Consider the following 12993-nt stretch of genomic DNA (forward strand, 5'->3'; position numbering starts at 1 on the left):
TGTACCTTGGATGAGGTGCGGCACAATAGCTGCTTCCGACATTCATATGTTTTTTGATTGTCCAGTCCTGTCCTTTTTTTGGGATTCCATAGGCAAATCACTGACAACATCTCTTGGCTGCCCCATTACAATCAATCTTTCGTTGGTCATATTCGGCTTGTTGGAGGGTGTGACAGGCCCCGCTAAACAACCTCTATTCTATGCTATCTTGCTGGCCATAAGAGAATATGCAAAAAATGGAAGGATTCTTCATCTCCCTCTTTTCTGGATTGGCAGGCATCAGTATTACAGGTTTCCAGATTGTACCTCATGAGATCAGGCAATCAAAATAAGCAAGCCTTCTGGAATCTTTTGAAATGGGGGTAGTATTGAGATAGTGGACACAGGTTTTTTTTTCTTTTGTTTTTTTCCCCCTGTCCTATGATTATGCTGCCCTGCTACTTTGTAGATACATCCGGAGACATCAGGTTGCCCACTGATTCGGCTGTGTTGGCCAAGCCCGGTAAGGCGGCTCCCCATAGGGCTTCATAAAAGCCTTTGAGTATTCGTTAACCCTGGTAGGCGAGGGCTATAACCTCCAGATGTCTACATATCCAGTATGCTGAGGCAGTGTGTGTATATCTCTAGGGTAGAAGGGGGCTAGTTGGGTGGAGGATGAGGAAAAAAAAAAAAGATTGACCATCTACCGTTTACCAGGAAGGCACTGCCCACATTAGCCCGGCGAGTGATCTTTACCTAATTAATTTGTGATCTAGGCAGTGATTTTACAAACGCTGACACTACTGTAGTGCATGCAGCATCGATGTTCGATGCCCTTCACCGCAACCAGACCCTGCTTCCCCTCACAGGCGTCCACGTCATTCCCTCTAACCGCAACTGCCTTCTTATGTCCGCCAACCTAGGACCACACCATCCCTCCTGACCACGGGCTGGGCACTCGGGTGCAGTTGCTTTTTTTACGTTCACCTAAATCCTTTTACCTCAACCATGATTGAGTGTTTGGCATCAGACAATTTACCTAGCATGTACAACAACCCACGATAGGGTGGTAAGCACTTCATTCAGCACTACTAGTCACCTGTAAATGGCTAAACCGCACGGCCCTCCCACAGTCTGACTTTACAGAAGTGACCGTTGGCACTTGACTCCTCGATGTAAGTCTTAATGAGTGGCCGCCACACCCCGCACCCGCCCTGTTTTTACCATATCCCGCTCCATTGTACATAGTGTTTTTAACAATACCCCGTTTTTTGTCTCCTTCATTCCCACAAGTCTTCAACCGCCTAGTGCAGATCTACTAGGGCCCACGTCAGGCTACAATCACAAACAATAGGAGCCTGCTATTAGTTATGCACCACACCATCACATAGGTCCTGAAGAAGTGCCACACGACTCTTTCTGAGCGACAAGGCATGAAACATGTCGGCCCTATACACTGTGACTGCCCATTAGGAACATTATATCCCCACAGGGCATCCACATATTTTTAATTAGGTTGGATCTTCCTGAATCATTTAAATTACTTGTGAATAGGACTGATCCAGACTTATTTTAAAACTCACTTCACGTGCACCACTCTTCCCTGTCCTCTTACCCGCACGCACCCTACGGCTTCTTCCAAACTGATCTTCGGAAAAAGAGCCCCATTTACGGTGAGCCGTTCGGGCATTGCAGCGCCGGCCCGATGAGGAGCAAAGCCCTATGATGAAGCATGACACCTCTTGGGGTTTGTGAGGACATCATGAAGAAAGACCTGTCTTTCCCCCTCTCTTTCCCCCTCCTCCTCCCACTCTAGGAACTGCATACTACTTTGTCTCATAGTCCTCCAGTAGCCCTGTGTGCAGGACCTGCATAAATATCGGCTCCCGGTCCCACCCTCCTTCCTTTCTCATAGAAGTCAGATACCAGGGTGTACTTTCAGGTGCAAAAATTGTCCTTACATCCAGCCATACTTCCATACGTGAGTGAGCATAGTAATGACACATCTGTGTGATTTAGAATGTTTTATTCACATTCAGGTGATTGACGGAGCTGGAGCTGTACATGGCCATCCAAGCCAACATCACATGGAAGCCCAGTGGTGGACCAACCAGAGTCCTTTGGGGATTGAGAAGTGATTAGGAAGTGGGAGTGTTCAGTCTGCAGCTAGATTGCTGTGTGATTGGCCAGCAGTGATGAAATGGGAGTCCGTGTCGGGGTCCGGGTGAATGTCGCAGAGTGTTCCGGGGGTCAGTAGGTCATAACCAGGCAGGGACATGGCTTATGGCAGTGATGGATGCTACTGCCTCCTTCCTCACACAGTAATTCCCATCCTCTTCTTACTCCCCTGATACGGGTTCTGTGTCCGGTGTGACCGGTGTGTGTGGCGGAGTGATGGCTGAATCACTGTGTGCCACTGACACAACAGAGTGCGAAGGTGAAAGGGCAGCATCACTGTGTGCCACGAACCCATCAGGGGTTAGAGCTGGGTCTGTCGATGTTCCTGCTGCAGTCATCTGAGAGCGGACTCAGTGGCAGCAATGACAAGATGAAGTACTGCAGGGCATTGAAGTTACCAGATACTGCTCACTGGTGTCCAGCCATGGCATACATACTTCCAATCTGCATCTGCTCCATGGTCTCCATTGACCTCCGCATTCTGTGCCACCTCTGTGCTGTAATCGCTGATGCCTGTCTGACCAGACAGTTCTTGTATTCGATTAATGGTCCCAGCGAGGTCAGCCAAGGTCTGTGGCGGAGCATGGTGCGTACAGGGGGTGTCCGATAGGGACTGTACGTGGTCCCTGATGGGACTCAGACACCCAAGTATGGCATCGTGTTTCGCTGCCACGAGTTAGAAACCCACCCACAGCTTTTCAGCAAACTCCAGCTGGCAACCCTATACACTTTGTAGGAACTCCATGTATTGGTTGGGGGATGCTGGGAGACATCCATGGTGGTTTGTGTTTCCTGCTGTGTGGTCTATGCAGGTGGTGGGCTCACCTCGGGGCATCTGCCTTGCCCTGCCCTGCTCCTGGGGGTGGTGTGTTGAGGCTGTCCATTAGCCATGGGAGGGTGTCTTCACATATATATAGGTTGTCCTCTTCATCATCAATGATGTGAAGTGTAGTGTGCTTGCAGGAGGTGTTGTTTGTCCCTCTACAATGTGAAAGGGGAGATGCAGGTCAACAGAGTTACACATGTATGTTGAAGATTTGCAGATGTTTACATTCAGACTGCATGCCAATGTACATTGTCACTGTTTTGGTGGAGCTGGCTATTTGATGGTAGTCAGTGTGTGTTACCACTACATGACGGATGTGTGGTAGTACCCGTGCATTATCATCACACAGTGTCAGGCAATGCCAGATGTAAGTGGACAGTTGCTCTGCACGTGCGGGAACTTGTGAGCCGTGTCCTATGGTGTTGCTGTTGCACTTTGTACCTCATTGCCGCCATTGCTGAAGTTCTGTGATTGCTAGGTGTGTGTGCTGCATTGTGGGGGAGTTGTCCCTGCAGCTCTGAGTTCATGAAGCCTTCCCCCTTTGAGGCGGAGTGTCTTTGAATTGTGTGCTTTTTGAGGCCTGATTTGTTTTTGACTTGGGTCATATGTGCTCACGGACAGATTTTGCAGCCTTGTGCATTGTTCATTTGCTGCGTGTATCGTACGGCATGGGTTGTGTGTGCACGTTGGCATGTCAGAGTGTGACCTGCTCCTTTATGGATGTGATCTGCACTGGGCTACCTCCATGTCGATTTGTAGGCCATCTCATGTTTTTGGGGTGCAGCCATGCTATCGGGCATGCAGTGTTACTCGCATAGTCAGTGTGGGTCACAGAGCTGCTGCTTTGCTGGATTCAGCACAAGGGGCCTCTTGGTGCACATTGTGGAAGCGGGCCTATTGGGAATTTCTACGTGTGCTGCAGTGTGCCAAGGCTATCAGTGACATGTTCCACGGTCACTGTGGGTGTGCAGGGTGCTACACATAATTGTGCATGTGTGCTATTGTGCCCATCTCCCCCTGTTCCTCCCATTCCTGGTCGTTACTCACCCTGTTTCTGTTGGGTCAGGTCATATTGTACTGTGTCCACGCCCCCAATTCCTGCCACCGCCTACACACTGCTGACTGTGGCCACCATTTCCTCCAGCTCATTCATCTCCTCCTGTGTCTCAGGACTCCCACCTCCAGTCACCCTTGCTGCCTTCCTATAGGCGGAGAGCTTCTCCTTGGTTTAGTTGTGCACTTCATGCCTCTTGATCTCCTCCAGTGACCTCCTCGACACTCCGACTGCATTGACGTTGGTGATGATGGCCTTCCATATTTCCGTTTGGGTTGCCAATGCCACAGTGGAGGTGCCGAACAGTTGTTGATGGTCTTCCTGCGGACTGAACCCCGTCTTCCTTTTCCTCTTGTCCTTGCCCTTCCACGAACACAAGGTTCCTGGCAGAACCTCCGTGGGGCTTGTGGGGTTTCGCTTGTCCTCTGCACTCGGTCCGGGTGCATCCTTGTTGCAGTGCAGTTTGAATAGCTTTTTTTCTTCTTTTATATGCTGTTTCCCGCCAAACGTGTTGGATTTGCAGGCCTGTGGCTGGTTTTGTCTGATTTTTGTACCACAATTGGCCTCATCGCATGTTTTTTTGCTTTTCGCAGTTTTGCGGCATGGTTTTGATTTTCACGCTGACATTTAATGCGTTATCTGGTAACTATCACGTGCTTCCGCCTTGTAGTGAATTCCACGTTGTCACAGTGTTAATTTCCCATGATGGACTGCGTTGTTGAAAGTTGCATTACGCTACTCTTGCGGTAGTTTTCACACGTTCTTGTGAATATACCCCCTTGTCTCTTCGATTCCTCTCAGATCATAAGTAGCAGTCTCTCTAGAAAAACATGCGACTCAATCTGACCCTTCACCTGTCACCTTCAGTTGTGCCAAAGTGATGTTTAAGGGAATGTGTGTCTGTTCAGGAAGAAGCTAAACATGTTCAATTTAGCTTTTGAATGCAGGTTTTGTAGAGACTTTGAATGTGCAATATGGGAAACACAGGTCAGTCATTTTACTGAATAAAAAAACGCTCAAGCAGAGAATGTGGTCCTAAAATCATCTTAATAAAATAACAACCCTCCGCAGTCAATGCATCTTCCATCAACTCCGACTTAGGTCCGACTGCCGAAACTGACAATTGCTGGTATTTGCAATAATACTATGTATGCATTTTCTACTTCTTCACAGGGAATTTGATTTACATCAAAGATTTGTTGTCAATATGTTTTGGCATATCAGCAAATCGTATTAACCTTTATTGACTGCTTGGCCACATCTCTAAATGTTTTTTTTAAATATAACATTTTAATCCAAGCATTTAGGTGGCCACGTATTTTCTATTGTCTTTTTCGTGGCACTTTCTTGCAGTGAAAAAGTAAACGCTACTGAACATCTCACCAGTCTGCCTAGGCCGGGCCTATTTGCTTTGCCAATGTCTGTTCGACTCTGGCTACACAACAGTCATCTTAAAGTATTGAACTTTGACCCTAACTGACATGATACACATTCAAACAAAGCAGGCAAAGGTTGAGCTAATCGTATTCTGTAATCACACATGAAACGGTTAACACTTTTAAATCCATTACTAGCATACTCATTAATATCTAAACAAACAATTAACTTTTTTGCAAGAGGTCCAGAGACAATGCCTTTCTTCTGATCTGTGAAGCGAAGAAGCACGAAGAACCCTGCGATCAAAAACTAAATATATAAGATAAAATAGATGTCAGGTTTCGACCTCCAAGCAACTAAATAGAAAAAAATGATTTAATATGCTGGCAGCAGACAATAGCACTCAATACATGTACATATATTTATCTACCAGTATGTTTTATTGACAGTTTTCATCCTAGTATATCTCTTTTAATAGTTTAATCATTTGCCCAAATAATAGCACTGGAAAATACGCCATTCAGGTATATCCCCCAGTTTATCCATAATGAATCTGCTCTTGTCAGCTTCTTTCTTCTACCCTGGCTGAAAATGGTTTCAGCGGTACCATAAACAATCATCATTGCATTGTAAAATGGGAAAATCTTCACTAAAATAATGTTTTGATCTTTGTTGCCATAGTAATATGTCTGTGCTCCTCTCTTTAGAGGCCTTGTTATACTGAGTATCTGTGATTTGCTTCGAATGTCCCAAGTTCATCTGTCAAAATAGGTTTTTCTTTTTTTAAAATAATGATCTCGAGAATCCCAGAGTGGCAACAAATATTTTACTGCTACAACTTGAAACCGTGTAGTGCTGCATGCGGTAGAAATGTATGCCATTATTGCATTAGAATAAATCAGTTTGCGCGAGTATATTTTACATCAATGTTCAATTCCAGCTGTAGGTCTTTAATTCATTTGGGAGTATTTATTTTTTATACGACCAAAATGATGAACTTTTACGCCAACAGAGTATTAAATCATAGCTTACATCCCAGATCCGCATGAAAAATTATTCCCATTGCAAAATATATATAGACTTTGCTGTAAATAATATAATGTGTAGGTTTTATATATCCATATCTAATATATATATATATATATGAAATATATTTGAACTAATTATGTTAAATGTATATATATATATATATATATATATATATATATATATATATATATATATATATATATATATATATATATATAATACTTATATGAAATATATATATATGATATATATATATTTTGTTTTCATACATATCTTTGTTCTCAAGACATTTGTCATATGGTTACATTTCGTGTCTTCAGCCCACACATTTATCAAATGGGTCTTAGCTAGTTAAAGAAAATCTTACTTCTCTATAGCATTGTGGTATATAATTCTTTTGCAAAACAAACATGATTTACTAGTGCAGTAAATACAGATTCCCCCAATCAATGGCAGACATTTCGAACGTGTAGTCTGCTCATCATGGTTAACAAATAATTTTATAAATTGTCAGTCTGCAGAAAATCGCTTCCAGCAACATTATTGTTTTGTGTAATTAACTACCAGCTACTGCTTCAGAATACCTGTCATGGGAATATTAAAATCATAAGGCGAGAAGCCGCGCGAAGAGAATCCATCTGTATTTAATGAATTGTAATTAAAAAGTAATCATGGCACAATGAGGAGCATACTGTTTCACCTCCCTTGCATACCCACAGCCTGTGCCTGCCTCTCTGCCTCTGCCTGGCGAGAGATGAGTAGCAAGGCGCATATACACAGACAGTCGTGGTCTGCCCGGGCTCTAAGTAGCTCTTGATATGAAAAGTCTGCTCTGTGAATAGTTTTATATCAGGTTGCCAAGTGAACTCCCGGCAGACACCACAGGGGCAGAGGTGGTACACATTTCTGTTCTAATTGACCTGGGCTTTGAGATTTCTCTGTCGTGCTGCATCTTGGAGAGGTGCATGACGGGTAGAGTCTTGTTATTCCTTCAGTAGTGCCAAGTGGACAAGATCAAGTAGTCCTGGGACTTGGAAAAAAAGATGAAATATTGACAGGTTAGTATCCAGGCCTGCAGATGACAGACAGGCATAGGAAGCTATTGCATTGTGCAGTATGGAATATTTTATACTTAAATATTTCAGAACAGTTCAAAACTATTCCTGACAGAGCACAGAAAAAGTAAAAAAAAAAAGTAGCCAGGTGCTTGGTTAGTGCGTGAGCTTGTTTTTTGTTGCTTTGTGGTTGTAAGACCCAGAACATTGTGACCCTGATTATTTCAGTATATGGTTTTCAGGTGCATGGTGGATATTCAGGCGAACATACCAGTACACTTAACCTTGAAGTAATACTTTCCTTTCTCCACGTGGTATTGAAATAAGTAGCTTGCCTCTATGCACAGATATGCATCGCTCTTCAGATGGCCATATCACAGAAGAAATGCACAGGTTCCAAAAACCCATTAGAGTCATTTTTTGCTGGTGAATAATACGGAAGGAAGCATATAGTCTCTGTGTCAAGGCAAATCATGGAACCGAAAGATTTCTCATTATAGTTGCTGAGTTCGAATAAGAAGGGAATGTCATTCTTTTCTCCCACTATAGAGATAGAACATGTAGTTCTTGGTCGAGTTAAAAATCAATTCCCTCCATTATTTTCTGCATAAGTTGCATAAATAGTGCGAAATCAGTTTTTTATTTTCTTCTGCAAATGTTTATTCAAGGATTAAGATTTTTACAGAGCCTTGCTACTATTTGGGTGGTCTCACTTTACTTTTCAAGTCTTCTCACCTATCATCGTTCACGATTTCTAGTTGGACTTTTTGGGCATGGTTTTTGGTTTAATAATGAATCATACTGGCTTGTGAGTAAGAAGAGCATAATACGGTAATGTATTTATTAGTAGCGGTCCATATTGGATAGTGGCTCTTTTGACTGTCATTGATCTACTTAGCTCATTATGCATAAGTATATTCGTGCTTAAATCATAGCAGTGTATGCCATTCTATAGAGGGATTGGTTGACCGTTTAAAACGGCTGGTCGTTTAGGAGGCACAATTTATTCACAATACAGCTTTGAGGCAATGTTGTATGTGTGGTCCTTTTAGGTTAACCTGCTATGAATGATTTTGCTAGGTAAGTTGTTCAAAAGATATGGATGTGCTATTGAGCTGGCAATGATTAGGCAAGAAAGTGGCTTTGGTCCTGTCTTATGTAGATAATAGCGCAATGGGATGTATCTAATGTGCTTTGTTGGTGTTGCACAAAGTATGAATATATCTTGATAAGAATGTGCTGTTGAGGTGGCAGATCTTGCCAGTATGGGATGTATGTGAGGTGCTCTGTCTACTATGATCTGTTGGCTGGTGGGTTGTCTTGTAGGAGAAAAATATATGGAGAGAATGAATCAAGCCTTACCATTCTAGATAGGTACATCCTACAATAGTCATTTAGTCACAATCGAAAGAATAAATAGGTACTGAGCAAGTAGCATAGTGAGCTTCTATTTCACAGGAGGAAAGGGAAGAGAATGGAATCAAGTGTGCAATGTTTTTGGTCAGGCCATGCAGTCACGGACCCCTAGGGAATAGGTTATCGTCCCTGGCTACCATTCACTTCCTTACAGCGGTGGCTTGTAGGAACTCTGAAACAACGAGCTGATTAAAAGATAGTATGGCGAAATCCTTTGTTATAATGGAATGTGTTTTAGTCCATTTTCTAGGATAACACTAGGTGGCTGCAACCTGTGCAGGTAAGAGCGGTGAGGGGGTTTCCCAGATGACAAGGGAAAAATAAATATTTATTTAATTTTTTCTTCTTGGTCGTTATTTGAATTTGCGCCCACCCCGCAACCCAGCCCCACGGTTCTTACCTTGGTGGTGCCAAACTCCAATGATGCATAGTCTTGAGCTCACCTCGTGCTCTTTCATCCAACACCATACTCTCCCTGCACTTTTATTTTACTATTTTGTGGTATTTTTTACCCTTGCTTCTTTTCCTTGTTACTGTTTTCCCTATTTCTTGTCATCCTTCCTTAAAACATTTGTGTTTTTCTGTCTGTTGCTCTAGGTCAAAGTATGAAGAGGAAAAAAAGTACTGATTCCCAAAAACCCATGGGCTCCACCTGCCGCCAACAGCTCAAATTTAGTGCTGGGTGTACCGCTTATTAGTTTGGTGAATTCATAATCTTTGCCTTAGTCTCACTTGACAATAACAATGCACAGAGTAGGGACATGTACCCCACAATATCTACAAAGACGAAATACACTTCAAGCAATCCACTATGCAGCTCAAGGGACACAATACCAGGTAGTTAAAAGCGGATGTATGACGTTATAACGCATACCATTACAACTACCTACCATTATAACGCGACCATTACAACGCATACCATTACAACGCATAGCGCTTAGAGGTGCTGGATAGTGGTAAGTATAATTTACTATTCCAACTCCAGTCCCCGTGGACACTAGGGAAGGTGTTGGATAGTAAATTAAACTTATTCCCTATCCTAGAGCGCCCCCCAGCGCAATGCGTTGTAATGGTATGCATTGTAAAAGTTGCGTTGTAATGGTAGGTAGTTGTAAAAGTTGCGTTGTAACAGGTGTATACCGTTAAAAGCTATTCCCCACAGCCAAACCATTGCAGGTAAGGTGGGTCGGGTAGTCCAGAGTTAAATTGGTGCTGAGAACAAACAAACATGATTCATAAAAATCCCACAGTCTTGGACGAGACGAGAATATAACTGAGATGTTTGTGGAAAAAAAGACAAAGAAGTGAAGAGGCAAATCATGGTGTCATTGAAAAACTCAGTTGTACTTAAAATATTAACCCAGGTCAGGTGGAATCTGGGAATGCTGTCTGCATTTGCCCGCCTATTTAGACAAGGCTATGCAAGCACGCAGCGCACGAGCCGATGGCGCGCCAGAGGCAAGCCCGTCTGCGCCTGTCCGTGCTCCGGACTTCCTCAGTGCCTGCCACGCTGCCCGGCATAATAGAGAGCAAGGTCGGACAACATACTCAAGGGAACAGTAATTGAAAATAGGTTAGAGGGAAGGTAGGGGATTCCAGCATTGCCCACCTGAAGCAGGTAGGGTTAAAAAGCCCTTGAACTGTGGGATGATTAACAGCAGATCCTTAGTAAAGTATCATTTGGAGGTATGCTGCATGATAGAGGATATGGATCTGGATTCTCTCTTCTTAACAGAGACCTGGACCAGCCCTGACTCTTTTGTAGAAATGGGATTTGCCCCGAGGGATATAAGGTTTTTCACAAACACAGGACCGCGGGGTGGGGAGGAGGGGTGGGTGTTATCTTCAAGGAGGAATGTAACTTTGCGCCGCTAGAGATAGACAATGTAAAAGGAATTGAAATCCTGGGCTTCTCATTGCAGGTGGCCAAAGGAAGGCTACTTACTGGAATGATCTGTTATAGACCCCCTGGGCCGGACACTCACTTCTGAGCACTTTCGGATATCATCACAAATCTGACCCTAACCCACTCTAGAATGGTTATAATGGGCGACTTCAATGTATGGGATAACGGAAGTCTGGGCAGCCACTTGAGAGACTTGAGGAATATCTGCCTGAACCTTAATCTACACCAACTGGTCCAGCTACCCACTCATCAAGGGGGGCACGTGCTGTATCTTCTGTTCGCCACAAAGACTGAGACAGAGGTGATAGATGTACTGCCACAAAGTTGGACTGACCACTATCTAGTCCATTTTAGTATTAAGGTTCCCAGTTCTGTGAACAATGATGACTGTCCGGTGTCATACAGAAGGGGAAGAGAATGGGCCAAATTAGGAAAAAAAAGAACTCGCAGATCTTTGAAATGAAATGAAAATGGGATTTATAGAGCGCTGCAGCTGCCCTGAGGCGTCCAGGCGCTGAAAAAAACAGATGATGCCCTCAAGGTTATTATGTGTTAAAAAGGAGGGTTTTTAGCTGTTTGCGGAAGCTGGTTAGGTTGGGGTTATTTCTCAACTGCAGAGGGAGGGTGTTCCAGAGTTTGGGGTACATTGTAGGAGAATGAGCGTCCTCCTGTTCTGGCTCTGCAGATTTTGGCTAGGAATGCCGCTGAGGAGCGAAGAGTCTTGTTGGGTTTGTATGGAGAGATCAGGGAGCAGTTAATATCTGGGCCCATTTTTCAAAATGTCTGGTGGGCAATGCAGAGTGCTTTGAACTTTACTCTGTCCCTAACAGGCAGCCAGTGTAAGGTTTTTAGGCCAGTTTTTATTGAAGTCCTCCGATGGACTCCCAGCAGCGCCCGGGCAGCGCAGTTTTGGGTGCGTTGAAGCTTTTGTAGGGTGTAGTCTGGTGCACCAAGATAAAGGGCATTATTAAAATCCAGGCGGGATTGGATGAGGCCCTGTATAATTATTTGTCTGGCCTCAAATTGGAGGAGGGGAAGGACTTTCTTGATCACCCTAAGGAGGCTGAAACAAATGGCTGATACTTTAGTGGCCTGTGTGTTAAGGCTCAGGGATTTGTTGAGCCAGATCAGCTCTATGGTGGAGGGGGCCGCCGGGCCCAAGAGTATGAGCTCAGTTTTGTCATCATTGAGCTTCAGGCATGAGCTCATCATCCAGCTCTTTACATCCTCCAGACAGGCCGCTAGATCCGGTGGGGACTGGAGGCCGCTCTTTTGTGCAAGGGAGACCACCAGCTGGGTGTCGTCCGCATAGGAGATGATATTAACACCATGCAGACGAACAATACCAGCCAGTGGCCTCATGTATGCATTAAAGAGCGTAGGGCTTAAGGATGAGCCCTGCGGGACTCCACATCCCAGGGGTTTACTGGATGAGCGGAATGTACTGTTGAAGACCTGAAAGGTTCTGTCTGAAAGAAAGGATTCGAGCCATGTCAGGGCATCTCCGGACACTCCTAAGTCGGCAAGGTGGTTCAACAAGATTTTGTGGTGTACCGTGTCAAACGCGGCACTCAGATCGGGGAGGATCACTGCCACTGACCCGCCTCGATCCAGGATCCGTCTTGCCTCCTCAGTTACGGCCAGTAGGGCGGTCTCTGTCCCATGTTTAGGGCGGAAGCCCGTTTGGGAAGCATCGAGGAGGTGGTTTTCCTCGAGGAATGACGTCAGAATGGTGTTGACGTGCTTCTCTAAGATCTTGGACGCCCACGGGAGCAGAGAAATCGGGCGGTAGTTGCTGGGGTTAGCTGGGTCAAGGGAGGTTTTTTTTAGTAAGGCCCGTACTATTGCGTGCTTCCAGGTCGTGGGTACTGTGCTACTCACTAAGGAGGAGTTCAGTAGTTCCAGGAGTGTGGGGAGGATGGTTTTGCTGGCCAGTCTCAGTGAGCCTTGGGGGGCAGGGTCACATGGTGAGCCGGTTTTTATGTGTTGAGCCAGTTTCTCTAGAGTTTCCAATATTAACAATGGGAAGGACTCCAGCTGTTTGTTCAGGTTAGAAGCTGAGTGCGGACATTGCAGAGGCGGGTCGGTGGGTGGGTTGGGGATGGAGAGATATATTTTGTTAACTTTTTGAAAGAAAAATTCCACCAGATCATTGCATTTGGATGGAGAAATA

Source organism: Lissotriton vulgaris, chromosome 1_1 (genome assembly GCF_964263255.1).
Source record: "Lissotriton vulgaris chromosome 1_1, aLisVul1.2, whole genome shotgun sequence".
Taxonomy (NCBI): domain Eukaryota; kingdom Metazoa; phylum Chordata; class Amphibia; order Caudata; family Salamandridae; genus Lissotriton; species Lissotriton vulgaris.